Source organism: Gambusia affinis, linkage group LG06 (assembly GCF_019740435.1).
Source record: "Gambusia affinis linkage group LG06, SWU_Gaff_1.0, whole genome shotgun sequence".
Classification (NCBI taxonomy): Eukaryota; Metazoa; Chordata; class Actinopteri; order Cyprinodontiformes; family Poeciliidae; genus Gambusia; species Gambusia affinis.
In genome coordinates, this window is record NC_057873.1 from 10510196 (window position 1) to 10524110 (window position 13915).

The following is a 13915-nucleotide window of genomic DNA, read 5'->3' on the forward strand; positions in this document are numbered from 1 at the left end:
AGTAAGAAATAGCTTTATCAAAGCTACAAACGTGTGAGCATGAGAAGGCAAATGGATTACCAACATCTGCAAAATGTTTCAAGTCCATAAGATTCAATGTGAGCACATGTATCAGTGGTTGCAATTATTTAATAGAAGCACTTACGGTAATTCTAACTAGGTTACCACATATTTACAGAATAGTTGTGTATTTTCATAAAACAAGTTAACGTCACAGAAACGGTTCACCAGACAACCCCACTGCCTGATGAGCCCACCATTATTGCGATGAAATACAGCGAAAAGTAAGAGTCTTTGATGCATTTGTAATACGGTACTATTTACAGAACATCCCCAGCTGATGCACACTGCTCTCATAAGAAAAGGTCACAGAATGATGATATAGCTTGTATGTTATATACAAAAATGGAACTTTTCATAGGATCTCGTGCTGCATGCAAAGAGGTTTTTATAACTATTTGCTGCTAGGATTAAGGCTTGAGATAACTTGTTTTAGATACCAAATTGCCTGACTCTGTGCTTCTGAAAAGTAGCTTCCTCTGTAGAATTGTCATCACAGCATACATAGAAGCATACGTCACAGATAGAGAGAAATACAAGGAACAAAGGTAGAAAAGAGGACAAACAGAGTTAAGAAGGCTTTCAGGGAGTATGGCTGCCTTACAGTCAGAAACACAATGGGTAACAGCTTTCTAGATAAAAAGATTAACAAAAACAGGTAAACAACATTGGAAATAAAATGTCCTCCTTCTGTTCAAAGGTTTAGCCAGTAAGCACAGGAAGAATGTGGAAGAAACTGAATCATTTATTCCCAACATTGACTTTTTTCGGCTGAAAACAATTCTAGTTCATAATTGTATGGCACAGAGGGAGCACTACTAAAGCCAGAATGGGATCTAATTATGAAATGAATTTAATGTGAACTCACTACAGAAGGCATTAAGACAAAAAACACACGTCAGAGCTGTATTTTGAAATCTTTATGAGTACAGAACATGGTTTATTATATTTACTTAAAATTTACAGAGTTAATTTATCAGCTATTCAAACATGATACCATCTGGACTAATATTAAAACTTGACTGTAGGCTATTGGCATTTATTCTGTTTTCATCGATCTATTAGTCAGTTTAGTCTTTGTTAATATACAAGAATATAATCATGTTTTCTTTTTTTTGCCAACCAAGCGACTATAGGCCACTCATAAATCACTTAACAATGAGATTTTAGATACAACAGACTTTCTGATTCCAGTCAGTATCAGATATTTAGTTCCAAGCTGTCTTGCTGCTGTTTTTACACATCGGACAATTGTCCAGGCAGTTGTGTTTAAACTTTATGTTTGTCTACCCTCAACAGAATCTCATATTTTCCACTTCTTATTTTGTGTCTGAACACTGCTTATCCTAGTTCTTTAGGTATCTTTTTTATTTGGCTTTCCAACTTTGCAAACTTCATTTGCTTAAACCACTCCATTGCTTTCTTTCCATGGTTTAGAATTAAGCAATATCAGTTCAACAGTATATGAAAGTTGCCAGAAGCCAAGAAACATACTGCCTCATTCCAAGCAGACAGGTCGGACTTGAGGATGAGGTGTTAGAAACCATATCAACTGTACGTTTCTTGGCCATTCTGGTAGTGCTTTTGGCATAAAGGCAGACCTATTACTTGAATTTGACAGAGAAATTAATTTTGATATAAATCTATCCAATTCCAAAATCTAAATATCAGAAGACAATAAGGCAATAAACTGTGTGAAGTTAAAACAATGTGGTTTACAAAGGTTTTCTGTAGAGTGGACTGAACATTTCCTTTAAATTATATCACATCCCACCAGATTGGCATCCAATAAATTATTCAGATTCTATTTTCTCTTTGTTAATACAAGTTTAGGTCTCAAATACTTTATTTGTTTTCCACTTGCGTATCACTAATCACTTTCTCCTCTTCTATTTACTGTAATTCACAAATAGTCTTATATCATGATAATCACTGCTAGGATAATGGAAGGACAAATTATGTCTCATCTAGTTTATATGTAGAAGGTAAACTTTTTACTAATTACGTTTTGTTATTAGGACAAAGATTAGCTTCTGTGTGAGGGTTATTCCCTGAAGTTTTGAAGTCTCATATAGGAACAATTCTGTTTAGAACCAGGATGATGACTACTGCATATTATTGACCTGAAAACACCTGAAACCCCAAAGTGCCTCATGGACGTATATCTGTTCTCCACGTTTGGCCTATTTGTGACTGTGTTTGCTATAGCTGCAGCTCTGTCAGAGAGAGGCTATGAGCCAGTCAGTCAGTCAGTTAGCCGGTCAGCTGGTCAGCAGGGGGAGCGCAGCATCTCCAAGACACTGATTTATTGGACAATTTCACAGCAGTGTCCGTGGTAATGGGACAGGATAAATGGCTGCCCTCTCACTGGCTGAGCTTGACTCCTGGGGAAGAGCAAAGCTGGCTCTGGCAGTGCAACTTTTTTCTTTGCTCATCTTTTCTGTTTTTTTGTTGTTTTTTTCTCATTCTCAAAGTGTTTAGTCTTTTGACTGTGTGTTTTTTATACATATACCCCCTACTGTGTAAATCCTCTAGAATGAGCTACCAATGCTTGCTAAAAATTTCACATGCCCTCTTCATCCCTCTTAACTATCCTGTTATGACTTATTGACTTTCTGTCTGTCGTCATTTAACTCCATTTCTTTCCATTCGCTCTCATGCAACATTTGATTTCTGTCCCTATGATCCCCATTTTTTTCCATCGTCCAACCTAATGAGTGTCTGAAGCGTGAATTTCTAGTTCTATTTTAATCTCATCTGAGGATAAATTGGTGTAAACATGGAGATAGACTTGTAAATATTTACCAATAACTCTGAATCAGAGTATTATCAGAACTCTGTCCACACAGAAGACTTGAAGTGATTCATGAGCAAATTTTAGATAACAAGATTTTGTAGCCATTCAGCCGGTTTGATCAGAGTGTCACTATATGCATCAGGCTAGTTGAAATATTTGGCTTCTACAAACTTTTCGGTGGCTACAAAAGGAAACCATGATGCTACGTTTCAGCATCATCTGTAAACTAAAAAATACAACAGGACTGAAACAATTTAAGTAACTCAAATGACTGAGGAAAAAACATATTAAGCAAAAACAGTTGAGTTTAATCCTCACCAGCAGTCATTGTCAGGGGGGACAGTTATTATAGTCACACAACATCTTTCTGTTTAGATTAATGGGACGGCGGGAAACGGAAGGGGAAAAAATGAAGGAAAAATCACCCAAATGCCATAAATTTGTGACAGCAAACAAAAGAGAAGCAACATATTGGACAGTAGATTGAGATAGCTTTGCATAATAAATCAATGTCAACAACAACTGGATGCATTTCTCATTTTTCTGCATAAAAACGGCACCAGCCTTCCCACATAACGCTTAGAGAAGTTAGAGGATCCTGCATCATCTGCTATGATCTTGGAGGGTTGGATTCATTTTTCTGTTTCTTCCTTCCTTCTTCAGTGGAGCTGAATCTCCTTGGTAAAGTTGGAGCACCTGCAGGCAATCGGCATATCACCAACAGATTTATTACAAAATTCCTGTTACCACTGAAAATACCAAATAAAATATTTCTATTTTGTTTGAAAAACTGAAGTTAGAAAAATGCCACATAAGATTCCTGAGAAAAAATTAAGTCCTGTTGTAACAAGGCTGATTTGAATCTCGAGTTTGTGGACTTCTGCCTTTCTAGCATAGAATACTTATGTGGTGGTATCAAGCCTATAAATGGATTTGATATCAAATAAATAATTTTAAAGCAGAAGGTTTTACGACATCAACAGCATGCTGACACTCTCAGGTTTTAGATTATCTTCTCACTTGACACCTGTTGGGAATCTAGCACCTTATTAGCCTCTGACATGTAGCTAGGTTTTAAGAAAAAAAAAGTAAAACTATTAAGAAATTAGAAATATTCACAGAAGGTTTACAGCTGTTGAGGAAAACTCAAATGAAATTTAGCCTAAAAGATATCGAAAGATGAGATGTTAATCTCAGCGTCTTCGATCAGAGAGGTAGCACTTGACAACCATCTCTTATTTCCATGCATCACAGAATAAAGTGATTAAATTATAAAGACTTGAACAGAGCAGCAAGTTAAGCTGCCTGAAGATATGCTGTGATTTAGACATAATGTTGGTGCACTAAACACAGCAATGACATGAAGCATGTAGAGTGTCAGGACAGACGTGAGAGCAATACCTGTGTGTGCAGTAGGTCCATGGCAAGATTATATCCAATCACCTGCAAAAACAGCATTTTAAGATATTAAAAAATTAGACCATAAAGTTGATGGTCCGTTGGTGAAATGTGGTTTTGTATTAAAGGTGTCAGTGATTATTTATGGATTGAAAACTGTTTTATGATAAAACTGCATCATAAAATGCTCTAAGAACTGATTCAAAGCAAAGTTTTCTTGGGCATTGTCAGGCCGTGTAAGCATACTGTAAGCTGAAATCAGGCACATGCTTTCTTGTGCTGCACAAAATACATTAACTGTAAGGTTGTATATCTGCATTGATTGCCAATGTGCATGATGTACCTGAGACACTTTTTAAAAGAAAATGAATGAAAACAACACTCACCTGTTTTTCCCTCAGTTTCACTTGCGCACACAAGGGCGTATTTACCATAAACAAACACACCATGCATTCTGTACTGAGTCAGCTGCTGTAATCTCATTTCTAAGAGGCTGGGTTGCTGGCTGGACTTGGAGATAGAAATGGATAATCTCTTTGAAGTACAATCAATACATTTGTCATGAATAACGCCTTAGTTCTAAAATGATTGCTATGAGTTTATTCTTTTCATTTACAGCTGTTTATTACACTGTAAAATGTAAAAGTAAAGTGTACTCAAAAATAAAAGTGACCTGAACTCATTCCAGCTTACTCTGTTGACTATACTAACTTAAACTTAGCAAAGACAACTTTCTACTGAGGCAAGTAATCAAACTCATCAGCAGCAAGTAACCCGAACTTGGAGTTATGAGTGAGCAAAACGCATCTGCATAACCATCAAAAAACTCGGCATCATTCGGCAGCTCTCGTTAAATGCACATGCGCATTGGACACTGACGAGTGACGACGTGTTTGAAAGAAACGCCAAACTGTCAACAATACGACGGTTGCTGCAGCTAAGTTTTGTCACGGTAAGTCCCACTGTTTTTTAGCAAACTTATATTCATTATCTCGGCCGTATAATTCATCCGTAAGTCCAGGTTTTGAGGTTAACTTTATGTGTAATGATTTAGCGATGCCTGGGACTAACGTTAGTCGAAAATATCATGTTTATTTAGTGGCAACAAGATGGAGCGGCAGAGCAAAAAAGCTGTCCGGGGCGCAAAACAAAAAAAGGAAAAGGGATAAGGATAAAGATGTTGGCGGGTTAAAAAAGCCGCTGTACTGTTATAGAAGGCTTATGATGAGTAGACTGCCATAGGTGGGACAGCTGTAAACTGTAGGAGAAGCAGCCGTGATGAAGAAGTGTAGGGTCACCAGATTTGGGTTTCTGAAAAGGAGGACACTTCTTTTTTTTTGTTGGCGGGGGGGTAGAATCGGCGGACACACATGCGCCAACGGGGGGTGGAGATGGGGGAGACGGGGTGGGGAGTAGAACCAGCGGTAGCACAAGAAATCGGTAGCACATGTGTGTGTGTACATGTGCTACCGATTTCTTGTCATACAAAGAAACCTGGAATGGAGTAGTGGAACGGAGTGGCAATGTAATCACAATGCACTGTAAGCTATGTAATGTGTTTTGAGGCAGTTTACCAAAATCCCTAACGATTTTTAAATTCCCCCCGGACATTTTTTTAGGTCTGAAAAGTAGGACATGTCCGGGAAAAAGAGGACGTCTGGTCACCCTAAAGAAGTGTTATGTTGATATGTAATTGTGGTGTTGCTTCTATTGTTGTTAGGACTGCGAAGACCCAGACGTGTCTCACACCCCCATTGGGATCCTGACCATCATTCCTGAGGACAGGCAGGCCTCCACTGACTCACTGCACCTCCAGTCTTCAAGTACTGCCATCATTTTGGGAGGAAGTCTTGTTGTGAATGATCTTGGGAATCTTCCACATGCCATGTGCTCTTTGGACTTATACTCTGAATTTGGAGTACCCTCAACAACTGAAGTACACCTTTGACTTCATCCAAAGGGTGCTTCTCTCACTTGGACATAAATCCCTAAAACCAAAAATACAATCACTCAAAAATCTTCTGATGCAATGAGTGAATGTGATGTGACATTATGGATCAACGTTGATACCTTTACCCTTATTGGAAAAGTGATTTTTATTTCTTGTTTGATTCTTTTTTTGTTGGAGAGAGCATCATTGCACTTGCAGACTACTAAATGGTTTTATGTTAATGAGGAGAAACATTACTTCACTTCACTACTTCATTATTTACTTTATCAATGTTATGATAAATGTTGGGCTCTAGTATTGAGAATTGAGTTTTTGTTTCACACCAGTCAACAAAGACATTTAAGCAGGGATTCTCAAAGTTTTAAAGACTGAGGGCCATTTGAAGGATTCAATATTAGATTGAAGGCTACCCTAGAAAAAAAGTCATGTCATTTTTTTCCCTAAAAAAAGTCTATGGAAAACTTTGTTTCCAGGTTAGTGTGTATGTAACCACACTTGAGAACCTTGTATTTAAGGTAAACTTGTTTAATTATTAAACATTTTTTTCCATTCAAACTGTTGTCTGTTGGCTCTTCGTTCCAATAACTTAACACTTTTGGTTCATCTTACTTGAACATATCAAGGCAATCGGTTTCCTGATATTTTTCAAGTAATGTGAACTCTTAAACGTGTAAGTATAACTTATTTTTATGAGTACTGCTTAATTGACATAACTCACAATTTGAAGTAGTCATAATTGACATTTTATAGTCAACTTTACTAATGATTTTGAGTTAACGGCACTCAAGTTTACTGCCATTGCATGAGTTGTCTGAATGAATATTTTACAGTTAACCCAATTAATGATTTTGAGTTAACGGCACTCAGGTTTACTGCCTTTATCTGAGTGGTCTAAACATAGTTATTTTTAGCAATAACACCTTAAAATGAATTAGCTACTTTACTTGAAGATTTTGAGGCAATCGGTTTCCTAACTTTTTTTAAGTAAAGTGAACTTATTACTTTTTACAGTGTAGTACTGTATCTTAGAAATTAGTAAATTGTAGCAACGTAGAAATCAAAATCAATTATTTATTAGTTTATACTGTAAATAAACAGATAACTCACCTATGTAATCACTGTGCAACAAATTAAATGTTGACTACTATAAATGTAGGTTCAGAACATATTCTTAAAAGTGCTCCAACATAGAAAATCATCAAAACCACATTAGGGAAGTTCCTCTAATTTCCCCCCACCATCCTCAAATAAAAAAAAAAATTGGTATCAAACTTTTGCGCAGCAAATCTTTTTTGTTTGTACCCCTATCATTTTAAAGATAAATGTTTCCAGAAGTCATCTGAGGTCAACCAGCCTGTTCACATTTACAAAAGCAAACAAAGTATGGTATCAGTCAACTGCACTATGTTTGTGCTGGTTATAATTTTTAAGATAATAAAAAGGAAAGGTTTCCAGACACTACCACAAAACTGTAACTGTATTGCAACCCAGCCTGTGTCAAGTAAATGTTACCCTCCGTATCTGAAATTGGGCTTCTCTAATCAAAACTCTTTCAAAGCCTTCTGTCAAAACAAACCAAAAGTCAGTTTGCATCTGCACTGGCACAAATCACCAAAAACTCCCCACTCGTTTCTCTTGGAAATCATCTATTATAAGTCAAGTGACTCACTGCTTCAATGGTTACTGTTCCTCCGATCAAGTTGATAAAAGAAGATGCTCAAAGTGAGGTAGGACAGAAAAAACGTCTTCTCATCCATATTACATTTCTGTACCCACCTCTGTGGTCACCTGCTAACTCCTCATGTGAAATCCAGAAGTGCCTTTCTGCCTCAGTAACTACGAAGATGTCTCTGGAGATGAGATCTCTGATCCGCGCCCTGGGCATATTTTCAGTGCTGGGTTTTGACAAGAAAGAATGAAGGAAGTGTGGTGAAGACGGGCCAGATTGCAGTTTCCCGACAAAGAGACGTTTGAGACTGAACAGGTTTGAGAAGCTGTCGCATTGTTTATTTTTTGTATTTGAAAACTTATCTGAGGAAGTTACATCTAGATCAAACCTGGTAGGCTTCAGTAGCTTGCTATAAAAGTTTAATTATATCAAATTTAGCAGTATTTTTCCCAGCAAAGGTCCTCTAAGGGCACTTTACAAGACAGTCAGGTCCAATTCACATTCAAGCAGATACAATCTACTAGTCAAACGAAAACATAAGTCACATTTTTAACCTTACAACACACCTAAAAGTTCACAAGACTGTCTTTAATTTAGTGCTAGCAAAACCTTAACCAATGTCAAGTAGTCATATCTGTTCTTTTTAAATTAAATAAATGTTATTATTTACAGTGATCACAGAATCAAAAAAACTGACAGAAAATCAGAAAAGTCACTTGAAGAGTGCTGTGGATAAGAAATGCCATCACTGTCAGATTTGGAGAAATTTGCCAAGACACGATGGGAAAATACTGTCAGGATGTGAGACACTGACAGCCTGCTGCCAAAGAAAAGTGGATGAAAAGGTGCTTCAGCAAATTGTTAGTTTAAAGGTCTGCACACATATGCAGCCAAGACATTGGACTATTTCTAATTTTTATTTAATTTTCCTTCTAATAGATTTGGTTATCTAGCTGAAATACACAGTATTAGTGTCACATTGTATGTGGGACAAAGTATATAAATCATTTATCAAAGTTTCAATTTCCACATCACAGAAGCTTGGTATTGAAACAAGGCTGTACACTTATTAGGGGTACTTTATAAAGTACAGAGTAACTTAACACATGCAGTGTGCTTTATTCCTTTTATATTTGGACAGAAAGAAGCATTCATGTTCAGTAAATTTCAGCAAAACCATCTCCACTTTCTTTTAGCTTTGAGGTAGATGAGAGGGAGAGAAATGTTTGGTTTATGCAGGAAAAATCTGCCTATGTGCGACGCCCCGGACAAGAAAGAGCGAATCTTCTGGTGCCAACGTGGGATTGTTTATATCACTGACTGTATTAAGATAAAAAGGTCAGAGATATTATTGCCATCAGTATTGCCCATCTCTTCACCCTTTGAGAGTCAGATAGGTAATCAGTCAAGGCGAGGAGACTTTCTCACACAGGGCATAATCTGAGAAAGGTCTGAAAACTCTGAGTCTGATTTGGTTATATGAGAGTTGTGTTTGAGAGTGATTTAACTGTTATTTGATTGTGTAGTGTAATAAAAATAGTGAAGCAGAACAAATATTTAAAACATCAGACTGTGCATTCTTCTAAATAAGGACGTTGGGTTGCTGCAGCTTTAGACAAGAGGGTCTGGTGGTTTCTTAAGAAAACGGAAAAATGCGATTAGGACAGAGATAGACTCAAAAGGAGAAAGGATGGAGAGAAAAATGGCGAGCACTGCAAGAAAGGGAGAAGAGCAAAAGACAGCGCAGACAAAACAAAACCAGTATGGAGTGTGAAAATGGCAATGTCAAAAAGGCATAGAAAGAAAGGAGAAAGAGCACAAGAGAAATTGAGGATAGAAAGAGCGAGGGAGTAGCAGTGAATACCTAATGGAGAGTGGTGGAGTCTATTGATCCAGTCGGCAGCGCAGGCTGTTTCATTTGGTCATTCAATTATTCAGTCATTTGGCTGATGTTGTTTCCCCCAGCAAAGGTTCAGAGCTTCCACTTCAGGCCACCCATGCAGAGCCGCTGAGCCACTCTGAAAACCATGAAAGTTATGAGTCTGTGGGAGAGTGATAGAGTGACACGGAGCTGTAGACTGGAAAAATGGAGAGCTTTAGCAAGTGTAGATCTTTCTTTATACACTAGTCCCCAAATGCTTCAATTCAGTGGTTGGCATATTTTTCTTTCTTCATACATTTTTCATTTTTGTCTCCCATTTTCTGGCTTCTGGCTTTCACATTACATTAGAGAGCGAGAGAGTCGGTTGTGAATTGAAAAGCTTCCTTTACGCATATGGCAGTTATGACTAAAAGCCTTTTTAAACCCCTTTCTGCAGTTACAGTTTTAACTTATATTTACAGTTAGACGTTTCACTTTATGTAGACTTTTTTCCCTAAAGAATTTTACAAATACAGAAAAGTCTTTTTTTTTTTTATCAAAGAAATATTTGGCCAAAAACTGCTGAATATATGCTGCTAGCCAGTTCTGTCAGTGGCAGCTGCAAATTTGTTGATTTCCAGAGCAATATCCCAATACCATAATAATAAATAATAATAATCCCAAGTTATCAGTCGTGATCAACATAATTGGACCAGGAAAACATCCAAAAGAAGCATAACATTGGACATCGACGCCTGGAACTGAGAACCTCTGGGTTAGATCAAGCACATCCGTGTGTTTGAACGGCCCAGTAAAAGTCCAGACGTATTTCTAACAGAGCATCTGTGGAAAGAATTGAAAACTAATGTTGAGATGCCCTCCATCAAGTATGACCAGGTTTGAGCTAATCTGTAAAAATAAAGGGACAAAAAATCCAACGTCTCAAAAAGCAAAACGTACAAAAATGTACCTCAAAATACTTGGAAATGTAATTGCACTGAAAGATGCTTCTGCATCGTACCGATCTGGTGGATACTTGCAAATGGCACAGTTTACATTTTTATTTGAAAGTAAAATTTGAAAACCATGGATCATTTTGTCCAATTTCACAAATATCTGCAAACATTAGCAATACTTTTGTTATAGTAGATTTCGTGAAGTTAGCCAAATCCAGTTCACCATGATTCCATCGTGCTTTTACGTAATACGTAAAAGACATATTACGTTGAGCTACTGTCCTCAGTGTCAAACTAACCTTTCTCTGGATTTCCTTTTACCTTTAGCCAAACTGTTAACTGACTCAATCGTCTGACCTTGAGGAAGCAGGCGGTCTTAGTGTTTAGCTCGGTCCTGTTGTCATTCGCCATTAGCTTCACATTAGTCCAGGAAGATTTGTGGACTGACCTCTCATCAAATCATTTACTTCAATGAATCAATTTAGCCTGACACATGCAGTATATTAATCGCCGGCTAGGTTGGCTTAATAGCTCAATCAGAAGCTGAGGACGGAGAGAGAATTAGAGATTGAAAGAAGGTCGTAATGGAAAAATGCTATCCTCACGTAACCTGCAGTCTGTTTGGATCACATACTTATCAGACTCTCCTAGACTTACCAAAGAAAGCAGGAGAAACAAAAGGAAGCAATTTTTTGCAATGTGATTTTTAAGTCAATGGAATGGTTGGTATGTGAAATATTCTACAATTTCAGGGTACAATTGTCACAAAATGTCACCCAGTAAATAAAGGTAGAAAGATTGAACTAAATAGATTTTTTTCAGGCATTTTGCAAGTCAGGCTGCTTAAAAAGTGTAAAGGTTCCTGCAGGGCCAGCCAAAGTTTTTTGGGACCCTGTGAATATTTTCATTTGCACATGGTCAAATTTACAACAGCAAAATTTCATCATTCCTAAACTCTACTTGTATGTGTAACATACCTTCTCTCATTAGCGTAATTTGCAATTGGCTTACATAGTACTGATGTTACTATGTCTGTTGATTTTAACTTTATAGGAGTAGTAAACTAAAGAGAAATATTTTCAGTTTTAAAATGCAGAATGATACTTAAGTGTGTCATATTATTTTATCTATTTTGAAAGTGTCAGCAGACAAACACTGAATTCACAGTAAATAAGGTAAGAAATGTAATTATATTTCTCAATTAGAGGCAACAGGAAGAGATTAACCTATTAATTATGTACCAACTATTAAAATGATATAGATTGTTTTATTTTTATTTTACGCAATAGTATTTAGTTTTAATTATTCAATGCTATTTTAAAATCTTAAACTCATGATAGTTTCATTAAATCATGCTAGACTGATGTTCTTGGTGGCCCCCTGGTGGTGCAGGGGCCCTAATTAGCTGCATAACTCGCATATGCCTTTGGCCGGCTCTGGGTGCCTAAACCCCCAAATCTATAACACCCTGCTAAACCTGAAGCTAAAGCCCATCCCTGTGTTGATGTTTTGGTGAATTTAGGTCATTGAATTAGTTATGGACACGGTCATACATGACTGAGTTGATTGCCGGCAGATATGGCAAAGCCCTGTGTTAACACACAGGCTCACACGACTGCTCACCATGGGCCGTTAATTCATTGACTGATGGCAACATTTAGCTGCCATCCGTCACTGCTCTCTCCATCTGGTCTAGTGCTCCTTCCATTCTTCTTTTGGCCTCTGCTTTTTCATTGTGTCCATGAGGGAGAAAATATGCAGAACAGTGGCAACTCGTATGTTTGTTCTTCTAATACTTTATTCTTACCTGCCACATCCAAACTTATCCATTCACCCTGCTACTACCTACTATCTTCTTTACTCTGACAATGGGTCACCTGTTCTTTTCCTTCACCTTTAATCTAGAACAAGCACCTTATGCGTGTAAAGACTCCTTTTCTACTGTCTTTGTATACAATGAGCCTCCTCAATAGTCTTTGGCTTACATTCCACATGAGGCTATTACCAACACACGCCTATGTGTGTATAACCGCACTCAAAACAGAGATTACACTCACATCAGCCTGGAGAGCTGAGGAGCTAACTGGCTAACTTTCAACAACAAACCTGGCATCTGTCTCACAGCAGCTCTTTTCAAGCAGACTTAGTTATACAAAAACTGCCCACTGTACAGAAGTGTGTTTAATGTGTTAAAAATGCTAAACGTAGCTTAATATCAATAATCACATTCTTTCAATGTTTTGTTTTGTTTTAAATCTCCACATAGTTACGGATAAAAAATTCAAAGATGTTTTTTTTCTCTTACTGCTTAAACTTTTCCTGTGTTAAGTTGGATTATTTATAAGATTATTTGTAGTCGCTAAATCCTAGAAAAACAAATGAGATAATTCCACATTTGTTTTAGCGTTGGACAAATTTAGACATTTACATACATTTTATTAGTATTTGGTAGAATTGCCTTTTAATCTGTATGACTTGGTCCTAACTTTGGCTCATTCCTCCTGGCAAAACTGTTGTAACTCAAGCAGTCGTGCGTCGCTCTGCTCCCGCAAACCATAAATTTTCTGTGGCACTAAAAAATAATTACTTTGTTGTTCTTCAAACTATTTCTAATTAATTTGGGCATGTGCATGAGATCATTTATTTGGCAATCCCAATCCTATCAAAGCTTCAACTTCCTGGCTAAATTAAGGCTTTGCTTCAATATTTTGTCATTTTGTTCTCATGTTCACACCTATTTTGTAAAGTGCTGTGACACACACAAAAGGATTGTTTATTGTATTTCACAGTACAAAAGTAAACCAAACAGCAGACGACTGAGATGGTTTTCTTGTACTAGCAAGCTTCTCCATTTTTCTTCCGAATGTGACAATGGTCATTATGTTTTATCAGATCACAGATCACACATTTTGCATCAGTTTAAAATCATCTCTGGGATACAGGCATCATGTGTTTCCTGAACAATATGATCACTGGACATTATATGGTCTTCCTACTTGCATCTGTAGAAGTGCATCAGTTTAACTCAAATTTTGTAAAATATGTTGGCTTTCATAGCCATGAGCTCACTTAGATGTCTCCATTTATTTAAAGATATACTAATCCTAATGTATGTGAACCTTTGACTTTGAAGAAAGTAATAAAATAAATCCAAATTTAACAAAATAAAATAAGTTTGGTATTCTTAACTCACCTAAAATGGAACATTTTTAATCACTGGACA

At 37.1% G+C, this 13915-nt stretch overlaps 1 long non-coding RNA gene across 1 annotated transcript; it reads right to left on the reverse strand.

The window, feature by feature from the left end:
• Window positions 1-3199: 3199 nt before the first annotated feature.
• Window positions 3200-12887, reverse strand: LOC122832211. Its single transcript, XR_006370814.1, has 5 exons — window positions 12799-12887; window positions 9740-9893; window positions 7983-8101; window positions 4259-4300; window positions 3200-3553 (listed from the first exon to the last, which is right to left on the reverse strand). It is a non-coding gene; the product is annotated as an uncharacterized LOC122832211 (long non-coding RNA).
• Window positions 12888-13915: the final 1028 nt, after the last annotated feature.